Below are 19082 nucleotides of genomic sequence, written 5' to 3'. Positions count from 1 at the left end.
TGAGTTAAAAGGCGTATTATTCTGCTATCATGGAAATGCTGAAATATCCTTCCCTTGGTTATTTGACAGAAATAATAACTGTGCTTCCCCTGTAGGCAACTATCCCATCCAGCGATCTCAGGGTAACATCTATAAAGTATCTGATTTCGCTTCTTAGTGGCAAAACTCCAACATCACGGTGTGGTTAGTCATTGGAATGGTCTCCCTAATGTTGAGATGCATTCTTTACCAAGAAGTTTCTTCTATACAAAGATTTTTAAAAAACTGAATAACTTGACTGCCGATTTTTGGTGGGTGTGAAAGTATTTATCTTTTCACATTTGCTGCGTGTGGTAAAAGGAAGCTGCAGCATGCAAAGCATATACTACACTGCTCCTCAAATACAGAGGTCAAATATTAGACTGTGTGCTGACAAATTCCTTTTTTACAAACTCCTCTTACTTTGCAGCCAGAGAAACATAACAAAGTGAATTATGTGACAATCTTGCTGGGGTACAAGTGTTTGAAGGGAAAGGCTGTGGGATGTAATTTATATGTAAGACATAACAACATTTAAAAAACTCCAAATTGACTGTGCACATTCAGAAGTTAAGAAAGCAAAAATGAAGCCTGTCTTTTGTAATTCTGAAGTGTGATAGAAAGAAAGATAGTAATAGGACCACAACAAATCAAGACAGTTTACTTGGTGGTGCACAAATGATAAATATTCCTTGAGCACGATTTCCCCACATTATCATTTGTGTGCAATATAGTTCTATCAGTAAAAATAAGTCTGTGCAGCTTTGATGGCCATTTCAATGGAAATTGTGATGTCTGTGTATGGCATGCACTACCACATGATGCTTTAGCTCCTGTTGTCTGTGCCTTCTCCCTACTGCCCGCCATCCCTCCCATTGTCCGTGACTTCTCCCCCCTGTCCGCCTTCCCTCCCATTGTCCATGCCTTCTCCTCACCCGCCCTCCCTCCCATTGTCTGTGATGCTTACCATTTGCAATGCAATAGGTCTTGCGTAATTGCGACACCTATTGCATTGCAGATGCTTGTTCTACATGACCTCACTATGTGGCATACTTCATTTTAACACCCAAACATCTGATATGCAATTGGATTTGTAGATTTGTAGAGTTTGTGCAAAAGGTCTGTTCATCATGGGACAGCTCGGTGTGTTGTGCCCCTGTGGTAGAGAATGCCAGTGCAAACATATATGTTTGGCACAGGCAGATATATCCTTTCCAAAAAACACATTTACTTTGCACTGTATTGGTAAACACACTTCAGTGCGCCCCCCTACTTCCTCACTCACGTACATTTAATCTAACTGAAGGAACGTGTCTATTTTAAGATAACGGGGCTGTTGACACCGCCTGGGTGCACAGCAAATGGACGTGTCACCCAGTCTAGCATGAAAACCAGGTGCCAAGCAGCCGTAAATGTCCCTGGCGAACACACAGGAACAACCCCCACAAACTAATTCTATCAACCCCTTACGGATGATAGTCAGAGTGGGCCTGCCCGAAATTCATTGTGCAAGCTCAGAGTCCAAGAGCTCTGTTGCTAGAGTATTACAAAACAAACCCAAAGTTAGTGGCTGTTAGGCCAACCAGATCTTTTTCTGTCCACGTTTCACACGCACAGACCGCACTGCTTTGCTGCTACTGGGTTCAGTTATACTAGCCACCCGAAAACAAAAGGTGGACTGGTAATCAGTCATTTGACATATAATTAGCATATGAAAGGTCAATCGCAAAATACCAAGAATCTCAATGAATCACAATACATTATGACAATCAAAGACAGCATATCAAGAAATAAAAGCACTTCAAATCAGTGCATACAATAACAGCACTTCAAATGAATGCATATAATGCAATACCAACACCAACACCCTCCGTGTTGTGAGTAGGTGGACACCTATTCACATCTGGAGACCACCCTTGGTATCCAGCAGGAGGCAGTGTACCAGAGCCAACTGCTCTACCCAAAAACTAGTTCCACACTGTAATCTTCCATTCCTTTCCTTCCAGGAGAATAATCACAGTCACAAGAAAGATATTGCAATCTAAACGAAACACAATATTCCATCCTATGTCATAATTGTAACCAATTGTCAGCAATGAAGTTGTGTTACTTGAAAGGAACTCGTACCTCAATTATTGTTCTGTGTAAGTGTATGTGGGAAGGAGTCATCTGTGCCTCTTGCAGTAGACAAACTTACAGACTCACTTCGGTACAGTGACACAGAAGGTAGCCAGCAGACTATGTCTGGCTGCTCATTTCTGAGAGGTGGGGGACGGATAGCAGATACGGTCAACTAATCATGCAGCAATCATACAGCCAGCTGCGCATTGTTAAAATGAAGCAGAGCAAGCGCCCATCATCAGACAACATGACATGAAATGGCATTTGCTACAAGTTCACCGAAAATATTCATAGATAGGAAAAAGAGACAGAGGTAGAGTAAGATATTTCGTCCCCTTTCCTTCTCTCTGAGCCACGCAGACACACAGAGGTGCTGCTGAACAATTGTTTTAGAAGCACATAAAAGGTGAGACAAAAACTGGTGAACTCTGCACTTACACAGGCACACACATATAACACAAATAGCCGGGGTCTATCCCTAGTTGGTGCGGATCTACACAAGCACCTGTTATCTAATCCCAAAATAGTGTGAGTGTAATGAATGTAATCATAAGGAGAGCTGGAATCTGTCATATCATAAGTAGCAATGCACAGACCTAGGGCAATGTGCAATATAAAAATAATGTGAAAGTGTCTATTTGAGCAGTCTAGAAATATTATTGTATGAAAATAGTAACAGAAATCGGTGTCCTTTTGTTAAAGTCAGATCAGTCAAAAATGAATATGCACAGTCACATTTGATAACTGAAGAACACCGGTATTAACAACAAAAATCATAAAACTCAAGAAACGTATTAATGCAAATCAAGGAAAACAACAAATTACGTATCCTTTCCCTGTGTGAAACAAGGCGTTTGCCCCCCTCCTTTTCTCAGCATCCGACACCTTCCACCCCTGGAGCCAGCGAGTGTCGCAGGCAAGACAGGGAACTGCAGAATTTCACCCTCCCTAAAACATCAGTAGTCTTGTGCTGCCTATTTTCAGGGAGTTACTGCGTGGTCAAGGAACAAATGCGAAATTTTGCTCTCGCCGGACCCCAGTTGTGAAGGTGACAGTGCAGCAAGTATAATCTAATCCAAGTATAAAGCACATCATCAAGGAGTGAGGTGAACCCTGAATCATAGACAGAGAGAGAATACCTGGGGAGTATCTGCAGGTACAACCCCTCGCGATGCTGGGTGTGCTCAAACTGAGACAGCACCCATGGGCCCACGTCCGAGAATTCCCACTGAATCCTCCTGACCCTGCTCCCACTGAGCAAGGTCCCGGACCTATCAGTCTGGTTGGAGCGCCACTGGCTGCCTAGAAACAGAAATCTGGAGGGGATGCTAATCACCAACCCTCCAACAGTCCCTCCAACCAAGGTCCTAAAAGGGCTCGTCAGCCCACTCATGACTGAGCTCCCTCAAAACTCTGGCTAGCCATTAGGGGTGCTCCAGCTGCGATGGCACCCAACCTTCTCTTTTCTGTCCCATCAGGAACAAACAGATGCAGGCCCCCTGGCAGCCAAGAAGGCTTGGCAAAGAATGCCCACGCACAGGTCAATAAAAAGAATACACAGAGCCACTGTGGAAAAATAGTTACCCAGTGGCAACGACAGCAGAAGGAAAAAGAGAGGGAATAAAACAGTGGACCGCATAATCTGAGGATACACATGAGAGGAAACTCAAAAACCGAGACCAAAACAAACACTACTCCCCGTTGTAACTGGCCCACCACCAGGAACAACGGAAGAGAAATATGCAAGGAGATGGCAACAGTGCTCCTCAGAAGCTAGAGGCAACAAGATGGTGCAACACTGGCTCAGCGCCAGAAGTGCACACCAGAGAGAGACAAAGCCACTAACAGTGCCATCAGTGACAGTGTGGCGAAAAACATAGAAATACACAGTGGACACATGTGACAATAAAATACAAACAAAAAACATTACCACGGTACCTTATCCTAACACCAAATATACAATATCACACCTGCTGCAACCCAACCTGGAGGATATAAACCCTCAATATGTACTCACTGAGTGATGACTGATCTGCCAAAGCGTACCGACCTCAGTTGCCACCAGGGGAGCGGGCGAAATTGACCTCCACCACCATAGACCGGAGACTCTCTGCAGGCAAGACAAAGGGGTTGCAGAAGTTCGCACTCCTTGGTCCTAGATACAGCCAAGCGCTGCGTAGCACCAGGGAGTGACTGCGTGCATGGAATTGAGCAGAAGGTCACCATCGCCGGTCTGGAGGGGTGGAGAGGAGGACCAGAAACTAAAAAGGAGATCAAAATGCACATTAAAAGGACAGCTGAGAGTCGGCAGCTGTGTCAGAGACCAGAACGCAGAAAGAGCTCTGAAGCAGAAACAGAGTGAGTGGAGCTGAGCACGTTAAGAGGAAGTGGAGGAAAGTCACCAGCAGAATGGCGACACAGTGACATGGAAATTATCAGAGTTAGAAAAATGAGAACAAAGAAAGGAATGAGGACGACCAGTATGACAGCCAAGAAGTACTTCAGGAAACAACCAACAGAGATATACCATAGACAAAGAGTCACCGGCCAAAGACGCACTGGCAGGGGCGTGAGAAGAGGTACCAAAAGAAAATGAAATAGAAGGAGAGCGCTTAGAATCTGGTAAAAAGCAGTGCTATACAAATGTGCTGAGAGAGACAGAGCAGGAGCCAAAGCCATGACACAGGCAACTAACAGTTAAGCACTGATGTCGTCCTCAAACAGACAGAGAGTGGAGATAGAGGAGACAAACTGAAATGTCATCACCTCACGTCTCCGCGCTCCAAGGTGTTGGAGTCCAGCAACCGGCGGCCGTCGAAGCTGGTCAGATGTTTTGGGGCTGCATTCTCCACCAACTGTAGAAGCTGAAATAGAAATAATAAATGATTCCACACATACAACTCTCTGTCAGCACATAAAATAGCAAAGTTTATTGGAGACCAACAAACAGCAAATTAACGTGCAGCTCGGAGACATCAGCAAAGCCACTGAATGTCCAAAGATGTGACATTGGTGACAGCTTTTCTAGGCCAAAACCATAAAGGATGTGGCATCATCACATACGTAGCACAAATTAAGCCCTAGTCATTTGACCAATTAGCAAGGGTCTGAAACAGTTGTATACCATGTAAGGTCCGAACCATACTGTTGCTGACCATGTGACCCAAGTGGGCAGCTTCTGGGACTTTCGACTATAGTGTAAGATATAAGTCTGGTGCTTTTCCAGTTAATTATAGAAAGGACCAGACATATTGCAAAATGTGCTATGCTGAAATGTCTGAAAAGTACAAGCATTTGTGCACTGCTTTTTATGTCAACTTAGTAGGGCCTAAAACCTTACAGCATTTGGTATCATACAAGAAAGATGGCTTCTACAGATTGGAAATACTTAAAGTGAATTTCCAGAGTTCAATTGAAGAGCATATTTTGAGTTAACACCAGCATTTAATTGGTGTGTACTTGCTGCATTGTACCAGTGGTGAGTATACCTGGGCCAGTTTGGTGTATTGTAATTGACTTTAGATGCCAGAATTTGGCCCATACCTCATAGAAACGGAAAGGGGGCACAAGCATTTGGTGGACACTGTAGTTGTGCGTTCATGTTTAAACCAAATTTGCAAGACATTGAAGGGTTGTCACCGGTGAGCGTATGTTTTAGGAAAGACTGTGAGGAGGCGCTGGAGTTCAGACTGTTACCACTATATAAAAGTATGTTTCTCACTTGTAATAATGTTTGCAGGCGTTGTGAGAACATGACCGCTTAGCAGCGCGTGCCCACTACCGTAGTGACTGGAGTATCCATGTTGTTTGTTTTTTTAAAAGGAGGCCTGATGGACTACTGTGCGCTTCTCCCCAGGAGCTTAGAAGTGCAGCTAGAATTGCAGGAGCTGCAGGCACTGTGAAGCCATAAGCATGTGACGGGCTACTGGAATCTGAGACATCGCACGGCTGCTCGGCTCGAGCGGAGGAGCATGTGGGTTCTCGTGAGAGGACTTGTGTGCAGCTTAGTGAGCCGAGTGTTGTGATGTCAGCTGTGATGTTCCACTCTGACAACTATGCGCCCTATTCTGACATCACAAGAGGGAAAAAGAAAAACCAGATTGCGAGCGGCATCAGGGACTGTAGCTGCGTCGCATATCTACTGATGTCATACAATAGATGAAGACTAGAAGGTGACCGAGCTGTAAGAAGCAGGCCGTGCTGGGATATTGGAGGTGCACCCAGTTTTTACTGCGTACAGTCAGACGCCAAGTTTAATGTTTGTTGACTCCATTGCCGCATGGAGCATCTGACGTAATCTTCACTGAGGAGCAAGTAGCTCCAGTGAGCGTTGGAGTTAAGACACCCGAAGTTATAATTTTTAGTTTCTGCTAGCCGCTTTTTTGCTGAATTGAATTGAAGGGCTCTATGCCTTTGCTGACAATTTAATGTTGTTTTGATTTGGAAAATGCTATTTCTGATTTTGACAATTTTAATGCTGTGTTGTGCATTAATGTTTGAATGCTGATCTCTCTCTTTGCCTTGTTGATTGTTGCTTACCGAAATTTTTCTTGCATGTGAATAGTGTGCTGAAGTTTTTACTGCTATGTGTGTTAGGTGTAGTGCATTAAAGAGTCTGAGAATTCATGTGTAAGGGTTAAAAGATGCCCATTCTGGGTGGGGCAATGTGTAAGCTCATAGTTACCCCCCCTTCCTAAGGGGTTAAGAGTGTAGGGGGTTCATTGTTACACCCCAATGCAGTAGAGAGTATGTGGTCCCTGGTCCTGCTATGTGTTGTGTAAGTGCAGTAGAGGGTGTGAAGTCCCAGACCTGCTGTAAGTGTTTAGATACACGCATTGTGTAATGGTGTAAAGATACCCATTGTGAATATGCCCTGTGTGTGAGGCGATGTGAGGTGATAAGAAACCCATTGTGTACGGGTTGAATGATATCCATTGTGAAGATTCCTAGGGGCATGTGTATTCCACCCTTATGTTAGCTGCCTTCCTTGTTTGGTGGAGGGTGTGTTGTATGAACGTGTTGATACTTTTCCCTGAGGGACGACCAGAAGGGTTTCAGGGTTCCTGATTAACCTCTTCTGTTTACTGCTTTGAGGTAGTATTTATAAATTTGTTGGACGTGTTCCTTGTGTGTTTTATCGTGTCTTGCGGCCATAGGATTTTCTATTGTCTTTATAAGAGGGGAGATGGGTTGTAATCTACTGTTTGGTATAATGCATCCTCCCCATTGATGTTCTCTATCTTGCTGCTCAGCCAGTGTGTGAGGTCATTAGAATGCTGAGAGTGTTTGTGCTTCGATAAGTGTACGTTTTGAGCAGCAAGGAGGCTGCTCCAGGTGGGGCATTATATTGGAACCTACCATCTTCCTGTAACTGGAGATATAACTTGAAGAATAAACTAACATCCTTTTCTACATTACTTGACTACGTCGCATACTTCATTTTAACACTCCCTCTAAATTAGGCCCCTAGTCTCTAGAAGAGTGTGGTATGCTGGGATCCTATGTATTTCTTGAGGCTCTGAGCCTCCTGTTGTATACTTATGATGTGTGTTCCATGTTCTTTGGAACCGGCTGAATGGTTCTAGAAGCATCAGCTGAGCTGGGGTCAGTTTGCTGTGTTCCTTGGATTATCCAGGCGTGTCCTTGGTCGTGGGTCATCTTCTACGCAAATAAAGCTCCATTTGGATCTCTAAGTCCCTTTTCTGCCTCTTATTTTATTCCATCCTGCCAAAAAGAGTCATAGATTTTACAATATTGTGTTATATTGTATTTGAGCAGCTATCCCTCTAACGCAGGCTTCTCCAACCAGTAGCTCGTGAGTTACTGGTAGCTCTCCAGTTACCTGTTAGTAGCTCTCCTGTATGCAGCCCAGACTGCTAAATTAGAAACTTTTGCTTGATTAAAATAATACATGTATACCAATATTGAAATGCATGTATTGAACAAGGAAATTTTTCATTTTTTCTGAGCTCATAGCTGCTGCCAACCTTGCTTGCTGCACTGAGGTGTTCACTACTGACACTCTTGCTTGGGGTTAGCCACTAGTGCAACCTTGCCTGATGTGGTCACTATTATAACACTTATGTCAAGTCACGTTTATTTGCATAGTTAGTTAAAACCATAGCGTACCAATACAACCAAATCAAATACGTTCAAAATGAAAAAAGTCTCAAAACCATTTACATGTTCACAAACAGGGCATTTTAAGTTTGTACACAGTATCCTGCAATTAAAATACTATCATGCATAAAAAGTCATTATAAAATTAGGAGGAGTGTGTAGTACATGTGAGTTGCTATTCTAGTCTTTCTCAAGAATACTTAATGTCTACCTTCTCTATTCCACATTCCATGTTCCACTCTACCTTGTATGTTCCACCCTGTGGCAGTTGACCGGTTGTTGCTGCTGTGGGTGGTCTGCTCTTACGCTGTCTCTTCACTTAAATAAAGGAACCTACAAGAATCACCAGTTGCCTCCATACCTTATTTACAACAGTATTTTGGCGACGCTTCTTCGAACCTTGAGCTATTCCGCCACCTTCTGGAAATCAGACAAACACTAAAGACTAAAGAGCAGACCGTGTTGAGCTGAATCCTGCTTACGCTCCTGCATACTACCGGAGGGCACCTGACGACTCCACTTTGGACAATCTACGAAACTGGCAAGTTTTTACCTACTTCTGCCTCTGTTTCCCGACGTTTATCCTCCTGCCGTCTCCCTCCTGGTAGTCTCCTACTCCTGCGGCGTCTTCCCGACTCTGATGACGTCTTAGAACTTTCCGTAGGAGTTAGCGATCTTCTCTGTGATGTTACCATGCGCTCCTCTCACCCAGCGTGACTCGTCTCAACGCGCCGTCTCTCCCAGACAGCCAGCGCGTTTCAACGTCCACGTCATCACGCTGAGGGGGCCATTTTGAATTGCCATAGTTACGGATTCAACTCCAGCAACGACGATGCGCTCGTCTAATGCGCATTCGTAAAGTAAAGCTCCTTGACAAGTAAAACATCGATTTTAATCCTGTTTGTAGCGTTTCTTCCTGGAATAAGTTACCTTAATTAACTATCAGTTACCTTTTCAGACAATTCCGTTTTTTTGGTGTGTGAAAATTTAAAACATTATCTGTACTTCTCACCACAACCTGTAATATGTCTGAACAGTCACCAATTCCGTCTGGCTCTGTGGTTTTACCACCCAGTTTTCTTTCTTCACCTGGCCAACCCAGCATATCGTGGGAAGACTGGTTTCCCATGTTTGAGAACTACCTTGACGCACTAGATGCTCAAGAGTTCCCTGCCAAACGCAAAAAAGCACTTCTACTGGGTTCTCTTGGTAAGGAAGGACAACGTGTGTTCAGGTTCTTACTACTTCAAGTGACGTTAGTGAAGTGTCTTGTCATTCACACATGTATCATAGTCAGGAAGATGATGACCAAGACGAAGTTGCTCTTCTTAAGCAGAGAAAGTTTTTCAACAAAAAGTCAGCTAATGTCAAGCCTAATAACACTGTTAAACCTTCTTCTTCTAGGCAATGTCTTAGATGTGGTAGCCTTGCACATGCTTCTGATTCAAAATTTTGCTTTGCAGCCAAACAGGAATGCATGAAATGTGGTAAATTGGGGCATTATGCTCGTGTTTGCAGAAGTAAAGCCCGTCCTTCTGTTTCATATGTTAGTGATATCACAGTAGTTGAAGATGACACTGACAAAATTTTGGTGGTTGGTAATGACAGTGATCTTCAACGTGAAGACCACAAACGTAGGAATAGGCCTAAAGCCCTTTTCATTATTAATGAAAAGCATGTTTATTTAATGGTGGACACAGGTTCACGATACACAATCATTCCCAATTCACTTTTTGTTGATTTGTGGGGTATGGGTCCTCTTTTCCCTACAGATATTTCTCCTGGTGGGTATCAAGGGGAACCACTGAGCATCCTTGTGTATTTTGAGGCTAACATTGTGTTCTCAACCAGACAAACTTTTGGTAAAGTATATGTCTCAGAGTCTGGTCCCGCTATACTTGGGTGGATACACCAGTATGACCTTTGCATTGTTGTGAATCCCCGAGCTGATCCTCAAGTCATGGTAGTAGAAGACTCTGATCTAATTTCTTTACTCTCCAAATTTAAAAATGTCTTTGGTGAGAGTTTGGGTCGACTAAAGGGCTATTCACATAAAATAATAATCAAACCCAACTCTGTCCCTGTACAACACAAGGTAAGACGCATACCTATCATCATAAGGGATGATGTCAAGAGTCTCCTTGATGACATGTTGAATTCTGGGGTCATTGAACCGGTTGAAGCCTCTCCTTGGGTTTCGCCCATTGTCGTCACCAAGAAGTCTGACGGCAAGCTCCGTTTCTGTGTCGACCTCAGGTCTCTCAACCACTGTGTTGTTGCCGACACTTTCCCACTACCTAACATATCTGAATTAGTTACCACTCTTAATGGCGCGAAATTTTTCTCGAAATTGGACCTCAGGAGTGCATACCACCAAATTGACCTTCACAAAGACTCCAAGTCCCTGACAGCCTTCATCACTCCCTGGGGTACCTTCCAATTTACTCGTCTGCCATTTGGTCTCAAGTCAGCAGCCAGCGTTTTTCAGCGCATGGTGTCAGGTATTTTCGAAGATGTGCCTAAGGTAGTCTACTTTCAGGACGACATCCTGATTTATGGTCAAACCGAATCCCAGCACAATTTCACTCTGAATGTTGTTCTTGAGAAGTTATCTGATGCTGGTCTGACTTTACGGAAGGACAAATGTTTGTTTGGTGTGTGTGAAGTAGACTATCTGGGCTACACCATCACTTCCTCTGGTATAAAACCCAAAAGAAACCTATGTGAAGCAATTCGCTCTGCACCCTCACCCTCTGACAAAGACCAGCTTCGGTCATTTATGGGACTGATAGAGTACTACTCTAAGTTTGTACAGAACTTTTCTGATAAGACTGTGTCTATTAGATCTTTGCTTAAACGGGGTGTAAGTTTTATTTGGGGGTATGAGCAAGAGAAATGTTTTGTAGACATCAAAAATGAAATTTGCAATGCAAAAATGCTATCTCCCTTTGATGTACACAACAGATCTATCGTCACTGTTGATGCTAGTGCACATGGTCTGGGTGCCATGTTGTCTCAATTGTGTGGGGGATCAGAAGTCACTATCGCCTTTGCCTCCAGGACCCTTACTGATACGGAAAAGAACTATTCCGTTATCGAAAGGGAGGCGTTGGCGGCCTCTTGGGCTGTTGAATATTTTCGTACTTACCTGTGGGGCATGAAGTTCACTCTACGATCTGACCATAAACCCCTTATCAAGGTTCTTTCACCTGGTGGGGCAGGTAAGGGTTCTGCCCGCCTTATGAAGCTAGCGGCCAGACTACAAGAGTTTCAGTATTCGGTAGAATACATCCCAGGTTGGAGGAATATCCAAGCCGATTGTCTCTCGAGATTATCTATGGATTGGCGTTCTCCTCACAATTCAGTTGTTTCACTTGACTTGGATGATATAGCTGTGGCCTCGGTGGAGGATGCTGTTTTTGTTGGCGAGGGTGTTTTTTCTTCCAGTGACTGGCCTAGAGAAATGTCTGCTGATGCCACCCTTCAGGAAGTCATCAAACTTATAAGATTGGGGCCTAGACGAGAGAGTTCTGTCCCTGTCGCTGTTAGACCTTACATTAAAGTCCTAGAGGATCTTTCTATTGTTGGGGACATTCTGTGTAAAGGTGAGAAATTTGTACCCCCCTTTGGGTTAAGAACTAAGTTACTAGCTTTAGCACATGAGGGGCACATGGGCCAGACCCTTACCCAAAGGCGTTTAAAAGATCACTTCTGGTGGCCTGGCGTTGACTCCCAAGTAGTAGATTGGGTTGAGAGTTGTTCTCTCTGCAGGGAAGGAGAGAAACGCTTGAAGACTGGTCCAAAGCTCATTGATGGTGCACACGTTCTTTCACCAAATTTGCCCTGGCATACTATTGCACTTGATTTTATTGGCCCAATGGGTGAGTTAGGGGAGAGTGATAGATTTGCCATTGTTGTCATTGATGTTTTCACCAAGTGGTTGGTTGTCCATTTTACCAATGATATCACTTCTTCCAACTCCATCAGGTTTTTGGGAAACCTCTTTAAGGATGAGGGCCTGCCTTCTGTCCTAATCACAGATAATGGTCCACAACTCACCTCCAAGGACATGGAGATCTTCTTAAAGGAGTGTGGCGTCTCCCATCACCATACTTCCTTATACAATCCTCAAGGGAATGCTGTTTGCGAAAGAGCCAATAAAGTTGTTAAGGGTATTATACAGATGGCATCTTGTGGTGGTCATATTGTTAGGAAGATGGTGAATGAAATGCTATGGGCATACCGTACCACCCCTTTGGCTAATGGACATCTGTCTCCGTTTCAGTTGATGAGAGGACGTGATCCTGGTTTAAAGTTATTTCCATCCTGGATGAGGGAAGTCGTTGCTCTGCAAGCCCAGAGTAATTTCCCAGATGATTTTCAATCTGATGAAGTTGAATCTACTCCTAATGTTTCTCCTTCTCCTTCTCCTTTTTTTGAGGGAGATCTGGTTAAAATCAAACTGGGAAGGTTACAGAAAGGTTTATCCAAATTCAAGGGCCCATTTAGGGTCAAGAAGGTGCTCAAATATTGTGTCATCCTAAATAATGGCGAATGCTGGAACTTCAGGAGGGTGGCTCTCTAAAAGAGGGAAAAGGGCTCCTCCCCTTTGTCTTCCTTGCACTCTGAGAGTCCTGCTCCTTCTACTTCATGTTCTGATGACTCCGTTACCAGTGGGTTTTTGCTTGCCAATGACACTAATGATTTGCAACCTTCTAATGGTGCATCCCATGGTTCTCATCTACAAGATAGGGTTGTTGACTCTGGTGGGGGCGATGCTTCTGCTCTGTTGCAGAGTCCTGTCCCTACTCAAGGTTCATCTCTCTCTACACGCCCTCTTAGACCTAGGCGGCCTCCTACTTATCTGCAAGATTTTGTTTGTTAAGTTTCTTTTGTTTTTTTTTGTTTTTACTCAACAGAAAGGAAGAAGATGTGTAGTACATGTGAGTTGCTATTCTAGTCTTTCTCAAGAATACTTAATGTCTACCTTCTCTATTCCACATTCCATGTTCCACTCTACCTTGTATGTTCCACCCTGTGGCAGTTGACCGGTTGTTGCTGCTGTGGGTGGTCTGCTCTTACGCTGTCTCTTCACTTAAATAAAGGAACCTACAAGAATCACCAGTTGCCTCCATACCTTATTTACAACAGAGTGCAAATCGTTTGTTCGGCCAAGGTAGCACCCATGCTTGTTCAAGTTAGGTAACATACAAATGCCTAAAGCAAACTTGAGTACAGGCCCACATCAGGCCCAGTTATTTCTTTTCACCTGGCCGTGAGGCCGTAGTACACTAATAATTTTGTTGTGTTATGTTATTGATGGTATTTATTGCGCATTATAAATAATTTCAAAACCAAACGAAGTTAGCACCAATGCCAGAGCTGCAGCTTTGTAGCAGTTCTTGTCCATAACAGTGGCAGTCTGTGAAGGATGGGTGGACTGCAAGTGGTTGTATGTGTTACCATGAACACATACCCCCATCCCCTTGTAAATGCAATTAAATTCCTCCTTAAACTAGGTGAAAAACGCAACACTGAAAAAAAATGGTTAAGCGCAGGGGTCCCACATTTTTTCTTCGGAGCCAGCCGGAGTTGCCCAACACCCAATGCCACTCAATTTTTGGCTCGTTTCATCGCCGATTTCCACCTTTGTCCTTAGGTTCCTTTTTTCCCTCCTTCTTTCTCTTTATTCTGTGTTTCTCTCCCCTGCCCTGGGTCAAAGTTATAGGATAAAAAATAAGTTGCTGACTGTATTCCCAAAACATGAGCGCAGGTGCCCTCCATTGTCACAAACTAAGCTGCACACCAATAAACGTTTCTCACATCGTTCCGGAATGACGTTCAATTTGATATTTCCAGTATTCATTTTGTCTGACAAGAATTCGTATCACGGCTACTTGTAGTTTATAGAATTAGCAATGAATTCACTCTTCGTCAGACTGGCTCACTACAGTGTTAGCTGGAAGGTAAACAATTCACAATTGGCTTCTGCAACATTTCCCAGCTACCTTTTTCAGGAAAGGAGCTCGAGGCAGTTGGGTGAGTCACGGGGAGGGTGCCAATGTTGCAACAGCGATTGAAGATTTCATAACATCAGTATTCAGTTGTGCCGAGCCTTCTAGCAGGTGAATAATAAATACAATGGCAGAGGAGTACCGGAAACAAATGTACGAGCGAGGGAGGGCTGGAAATAGATGGGAAACCGGTTGTTCCGAGAACACCAGGGGATATGTGGGGTGACGGTGACTCATACCTTATTCTAAACCTGTCGCTGTCAAAGGGGAAATTATTAGTATAAAAAACTCGTGAGAAAGACGTGTATGGAGAAAAACGGTTAAAAAAATGTTTAAAGTCTTTTTCATGATAAATGTCTACTCTCATCATTTGATTTAACAAAAAAACTCGTTCAAAGTTAGTATACGCTACAGGATGTCGGGTAGTAAAATCTCTATAAAATCCAAATTTAAATGTATGGTTCATGCTTCAGATTAATTCCAATGCTCACATATTAGATTTCACGTGCTGTTTGTGGGTGTGGAAAAACCACTGTGGGAGGGCAGGTCGGATATACAGTCGCGGAGGCTGAATATATTTTCCAAGGGATAGAGTCTTATTGTCAGAAAGGACGCTCTTAGGTTTTACTAGAGGAATGGTCTTTCTTCCTCTTTCCGATATCAAGTCTTCTGTTGTAGTTGGGGAACTGGAAAGGGTCTGTTCTTCTTCTTCCTCCTCTGAACTGGTGCTCAATGGTGTCTGTCTTGCCTCTTCCGTCGTGGCTGATTCCTTCCGGAGGCTCATAGAGAGAGAGGGAGAAAATGGTGGCAGATCCGGTTGTACTAGTCAGGAGTTATTCTACCCGTCACCTTCACCAGTGCTATTATATGCTTGCTGTAATGGTTTTAGCAAGCAACGTATCACCCCAGTGTTTCAAAGAAGTTTTAGATGTGGCGAGCTGTTCCACCAATGTGCCACCTTTTACTATCCAGGAAGCTGAGACAACCGGTCTAAGTACCGCGTGTGAGAGGGGGGAGGGGTTTGAAAACAAACTTAAGCCAGGCAAAGAACGTGTGGGGATAACAGTAACAGAAAAAAGGTTTTGTGCTACTTTATCAAACCAAGAACCGCTTCTACCCTCCCCCAACCATTATCTACCCTCCTCCCGCACTTCCCCTTGGACCCCGTCACTCACTGGCCCACACCACCACTCTTCGCTCCAGCAGTCTTCTGGTTTCTCCGTTTCAGTTTGGTTCCCGTCTTCGGCTTGATCCAGTCCGATGTCGTTCCTCTCTTCGCTTCTCTGGTCCGCTCGTCTCTCCGCTTGACTCCTGACTCCTCCCCCGGTCCGAGACCCTCCTTCCTGGTCAGTGTCACTTTTCAGTGGTTGTAAACCACTAGTTCCGGGGTCATCTCCGCCTTTCTCCGCCCTCTCGCCTCGCTCTGGGAAGACACAAGACGCAGTACCACCCTGCACTTTGTTCCTGGTTGTTTGTCTCTCGCTCTAAATGGTTTCAGGCGTTGGTGTTCCCCTGATCACAGGTAAGTGCCGTAACCTGAGCTGTCCCTTGGATCCTCCACCTTAAAACCACATTCACCACTTATTCCATATTGCAAACTCTTTAACGCAGTAAAATCACGCGCAGTAAAAAAAACAAGGTGCAGTAATGCAGTTATTTATCGTGGGATGATTTATGCACAGCAATTCAGTGAAACTTCTAATCAGGGCCTAAAATGTAAAATAATTGATGTCAAATGTACATATAGAGTTCTGATTTCACACTAGACATGCCATGCTCACAAGGATTGAAAAATATCTTGCGACTAAGGAAAAGTGTTGTATATAGCAGCACGAGTCAAGCAGTTAAATAACTGTCAATTATTATAAGGTTGTCAACCACTGGCCAGACTTAGGGCCTCATTACAACTCGCGGGGGCAGGGTGGGGGAGGTCTTCCGACCTGGCAGTGGCACTGCAGTTTTGAGGCTGCTAGATGCTTGGCAGGACCGACGCGGTCCCGCAAAGCATGCTACACATTTTCTCTCCACTAGGGTTTTTATGGTGGTGAGCCCGCCATAAAAACTGTGGCTGAGAGGAAACAAAAGCAGCCCCTTGTGTCTCAGGGCCATTGAGTGGATGCAGGGAGACACATGTTGTGCCCCCTGGGTGCATGCACCCCGGTACCTGCCCGGCATGAACTGCAGCAGTCCATGCATGCAGGTACCAATTTTTACGTTCTCATTGTGGTGCCTATTTCATAGGCAGCACAGTGGGAACGACAAAGAACTGCCCACTGGACAAGAGAAAACTCCTCCTCTGGTGCACGGTTGAACTACGGGTTTGGCGGTGCGGGCGGTCCCGCTCCCGCATCGCCAAACTCGTAATGAGGCCCCTAGACAGTTAACTCCTGTACTGAAAGCAACTAATGACGTCCTCCCAGGAAGTAATCCTCCTCATGCTATCTTAAGCCTAGCGATCTGACAGAAAATTTAGAAAGGACAACAATACACTCTCCCTAGAATTGTTCTACAGCCTGACTAACTTTTCCAATCTGCTGTCCTGATGTGAAGAGGCAAATGTTGTCTTTTTAAGACCTCCTGGACGTTTTATTTTTTTGGCGCATTCCCATGTAATCTACCACTTCCCTACGAAGGGCTCTGAGGCAGCGAATAGTTCCGTTCAGCACTCTGTGAGGAAAGTGCTGACTCAACATGAAAAAAATGGTCTCTTGAAAATTTAGGACCAATTCTTACTGTAGGTTCTTGAGCACTGTGGCAAAACGATGCCCCTTAAATTATATTATCCATGAGGGTGCATATTAACTGAGGCTGAACCAGCTAAAGGTAAACCTGAACCATTCAGACACTAACTGTATAAACATCAAAGGTTAGTGTTTTCTTAGATCAGTACACATTGGGATATATGCTATGCTAGCATATTATTCTGCACTGCAAGCGGTAGAGCCTTACTTCATATCTCCCAGCATTGCAGCTGTTCTAGCCATCAACTTTTGTTCTGGCTGCTCTTGTAAGAACACTCACAAGGTATGCCACGGACTGACACTAAGGTGATGCTCTTTTGGCAGTTCGGTGAGCAGGTAGGTCTCGGTCTTCCCTTGCTCTCATGCCACTGAAAAGTTCTATGTCCCAAGTTTTGGATTTTGGCTTCGGGGCACCACCTCCAAGGGTCCAGAACTTTAGGGACACCACTTGGAGAGTCAGGACTCACTCGGGCTGGGTCAACTGTGGGTTCAAGGTGGTTGGAGTTGTTTCTGTCCCTGAGGCTCTGATATGGAGGTTAGCCACTCCGGAAGTTCTGGGTTCAAGCAGAAAAACAGGTCTGTAGCAGTAGGTCAGTCCTCTTGGTACAGCATGGCAGTCCTCTGAAGTACACAGTAGGCCACAAGCAGCAGGGCAGTCCTCTGAGAGTCCTCCACAGGCCCTAAAGTAAACTGAAGAGTCGGTCTGAGGGTCCTGATTTTATACCAGTTGCCACCTGTTAGACCTGGCTCTTCCAGCTCGTTTACCCCCTGACTTTTTGCTTTTTAGCCTCCTGTTTTTGACCCAGTTTTGGTTGGTTTTAGGACTCTGGGCACTTTGCCACTGCTTTCCAGTGCTACAGTGCATATGCTTTCTGTGTAAATTTTTAATATGGATTGGCGTTTCCATGATTGGCTTGTACGACTTACTACTAAGTCCCTAGTACAGTGCACTGTGTGTGCCCAGGGCCTGTAAGTCAAATGCTGCTAGTGGGCCTGCAGCACGGATTGTGCCACCCACACAAGCACCCTTGCAAAAGATTCTCAGACCTGCCACTGCAATGTTTGCGCGCAGTTTGGTACTGCCATGTCATCCTGGCAAGTGCACCCACTTGCCAGGACCTAACCTTCCCTTTTCTTACATGTGAGCCACCCCTAAGTTAGGCCCTAGGTACCCCTGTGAGCAGGGTGCAGTGTCTGTGAAAGGTAGGACATGTTTTTATGTGTGTAACATGGCCTGATAGTGAACTACAGAGAATTTCGTTTTTCTCTATTGAAAGGCCATCTGTCTCATAGGATAGGATGGGGGTTTATTTATAACATCTTATAAACATAACTTCCAATTTGGCAAGATAGGAAGGTAAACTTTAATATGCCTTAACTCAGAATATAAAGATGCATCTTTTAGTAAGTATGATTTTTACATTTTGTGTTTGAAAATACCATTTAGAAAGTGGGTATTTTCTTGCTTAGCCATTCTGTGTGCCTCTGCTGGTTTGTGAATTTTCTATCTGGCTTTAGACTGACAGGAGCTGGGGATGTGCATTCACTGTAGACAGCCACTGGGGGGTGGGGGGTGTCCTTCCTTTCCTGAATGAGTCAGGGCTGGGCTGAATAGACCTGGGCTACATTTAGAGTAGTGGGAGATTTCCTTTCACCCCAATGGGCCTGGTCTGCCTTACACAATGCTGTCTCCACCTCCTGCCTGAAAGCTGCACCAGAGAGGGCAGAACTGGTTTTGACTGAGCACAGAGCCTCCCTGATCCTAGAGAAGTAAGAGAAATGGAAAAAAATATTGGGGCCCAGGCCCCAAAACTTCAGATTACTTTTGGAATTCAAGTGGAACCTTTGCCAAGGAGATGAGCTGGAGAAACTGAAGGAGAAGTACTGCCCCTTTGCTGTGTGCTGTCTGGGGTTGGCCTGCAGTGGCTGTTTCTGCCAAGGAAAGAACAATGACTTTGCTGTGTGCTGTGTCCCCTGCTTGAGGAAGATCTTCAACAGCTTAAAGTAGAGCTTGCCTCCGGTTCTGAAGTCTCAGGGACACACAGACTTCACCACCAGCTCCCTTGAA

At 44.6% G+C, this 19082-nt stretch overlaps 1 long non-coding RNA gene across 1 annotated transcript in view; it reads right to left on the bottom strand.

Annotated features, from left to right (window-relative positions):
* Positions 1 to 15610, bottom strand: part of LOC144762659 (uncharacterized) — a 66872-nt gene extending 51262 nt beyond the window's left edge. The window contains exons 1-3 of the long non-coding RNA XR_013596121.1: positions 15449 to 15610; positions 4906 to 5003; positions 4100 to 4400 (exon numbers count right to left, since the gene is read on the bottom strand). This is a non-coding gene — a long non-coding RNA (uncharacterized LOC144762659). The remainder of the gene's footprint in view (positions 1 to 4099; positions 4401 to 4905; positions 5004 to 15448) is intronic.
* Positions 15611 to 19082: the final 3472 nt, after the last annotated feature.

This window comes from Lissotriton helveticus, chromosome 6 (assembly GCF_964261635.1).
Source record: "Lissotriton helveticus chromosome 6, aLisHel1.1, whole genome shotgun sequence".
In the NCBI taxonomy this organism is placed as follows: domain Eukaryota; kingdom Metazoa; phylum Chordata; class Amphibia; order Caudata; family Salamandridae; genus Lissotriton; species Lissotriton helveticus.
Note: the sequence above shows the minus strand (reverse complement) of the source record. Positions and strands in the feature narration are given on the sequence as shown.